Here is a 2,489-nt window from a genome sequence, read left to right as displayed (position 1 = left end):
CAGATATCTATGGCTGATGTATGTGAGGCCGGCCGCTCGATCTCGTTCGCTTACTGGACTCCAATAGTAATGAACGTTCCACTCTAAATAAACAGTTACGCTAAAATAGGTACTACCTCGATTAACCGTTCTCATTAATTCACTACGATTATTCTATGGCTAACGCTATTTCCAATTTTTGTTCATTTCACAGCTGTCTGTCCAGGCTCGCGGTACCGTTTTGCTATCTTTGTTATTTGCCTAGATTATATTGCTACTGTAAGCACTTATTACGGATATGTACGACAGCCGTGGGGTGAAACCGGAAAGATCGAGTGGACCCCTAAGCTCATTGGCTGGCTGCGCGAGAGTTGAACATTTATTATATGAGACATCTTGCCTCACATACCGAAAGCCCAACACTGGTCAGCTTTTAAGGCGGTGGACAAAATTAGGTACGTGTCTGTTCCTCGAGAACATCAATGAAGGCGGTGTTAATTATAACAGTGATTGATAGGATCAATTTGATCACACACTAGTTAGATGTTGGTGCGAGCGATTTAGTCTGAGCTATTAGGTGAATTGGGGGGTGGTCAGCTTGTATAACGTCACCTTTTGTTTCTCGAGGTGCTAACCTATTGGCTAGTTTATAAAGTGAGGATAGCAGACACACGTCCAGCTGTAGTGTATGGCATAGTTTGAGCTCCCATCGATGGTGCAAGGTATGAGGCGCACACTTTCTAAAACAAAGGTAGCTTGTATATGGGTTTGCATCAAAGCGAATATGGCTAGATCTTGCTCGATTCAGCCAAATCGGACGTCTACGAAACTTACGTTGCACTCGCAGCCATAGTGCTTTCTCCTCTGTAAGCAAACTCCTTTTTTTCAAACTACGATGCCGTAATAAATGTAATCTTCTGCATAATTAGTTAAATAGGCACGGGAGCACGTAAATAGAAGCCATTTTGTACTTATCAAAACAGGAACGTTCTCTACTGTGTCTAATTAGGGCATAGGTGTAGGTTATCAATCGCCGTTGTGAGTGACGGATGTCGTCCACAGCCGGCTGCACGTTTGGTACCAGTGTCTCTGTGAGATACTACCTAAAAAGTCTAAAATCGCACTCTCGATTACAGAATATCAACTAGACCAGCTAAAACGAACTTATCACGCGCATAACGTGATTCGGGAAGGTTCCCTCCGTATATAATACCTTATAATGTCTTTCAGAAGCGACAGACTTAAGGGCCATTTTTTCATACCTATGCGATACAAAACAGCATTGGCCGTGGACAATGAGATTCGAGTCACCGGCCACTGGTTACTATGTGCTTGGCAATCAAGAGGCATTATTCAATATATCGACCAATTCCATATGTGTGCGTATACGATTTAACTAATATTGTTCCAACTCGTTTTATCTGCTATTTTTTTATTGTATATCTTTATTGATCTTTTTTATTGTGCATCTTTTTTACGTTGCTGTTATCTTTTTGGCATAGTACTATATATATATAGACACATATATAATATATGTATTACTATGCCATGTGTGGTTTTTAGTAGAATAGCGTTCAAAAATATCGCTTTGATCTGATCTGATATTGGGTAATTGAATAATTCACGAGTCACGAGTACTTGGGGCGTCAGCTGATAGTCGTAGTAGAAGTAGTTAGCTGCCACAACCGTACGTGGGCATTGTGTATATGAACGTATTTAACTCAAGATTAGCCCCTCTATTGTTGCCGTAATAGAAACTCATCGTACGCTCGGTTTCACGGACGACAATGCGCTTCGCTATCGGATATTACCCAAACTTATGTATTGGCTGTTAAAGCACAATCTGGCGTTCATTTGGCAGGGATCGAACTAAAGAAGACGCTGAACTATAAATTTCATAGAATAGCTATTTGTGTTTGTTGATTTGTCTGAAGTTTAACAGTAAACAATCCTGACGCCGACGCTAGTTGTTCTACGACGGAAACAGCCGAGATATCGTCTGCGTGAACGCATCGACATAGACACAAAACACACGCTAGCCCACTAAAAGCCTTTACAGCAGGAGCAAATTTTGCTTTTTAACTATTCGACCTATAGGGTACAAAAAAAATAAGCACAGCAACGTCCACTTCCGAGAGAAACCGCCTATATGTATGTATTATTTTGTGCATTTGGTTGGGATGACTCAGCTCTAGACTATTCCTCCCCATGTTGCTTTTTTTGTAGAAACCTAGAACTGCCCAAGTGCTCTGTGTTTTTATGAGACATTGTCAGATATTTCGCTCTTAGCAGCGGAAGACACGTGAGCGCGGTCGATATCTGAGCGACACCGAATACACTTATCTCTCAAGTCGTAAACCGTTAATTTGCAAAAAAAAAAAAAAAAAAAGAGAAAAAAAAGAGACAAGCAATCATGGAGACAATACCCTAGTTGTAGTATGATTGGAGATTAGTAGTGGACTATAATCTTCGAATTTATCTATTATTTTGCAGATTTACATCTGCTCTGG

Source organism: Varroa jacobsoni, unplaced genomic scaffold (assembly GCF_002532875.2).
Source record: "Varroa jacobsoni isolate VJ856 unplaced genomic scaffold, vjacob_1.0 scaffold_1316, whole genome shotgun sequence".
In the NCBI taxonomy this organism is placed as follows: Eukaryota; Metazoa; Arthropoda; class Arachnida; order Mesostigmata; family Varroidae; genus Varroa; species Varroa jacobsoni.
The sequence above is the reverse complement of the archived record's forward strand: the minus strand, read 5'-3'. Positions refer to the sequence as shown.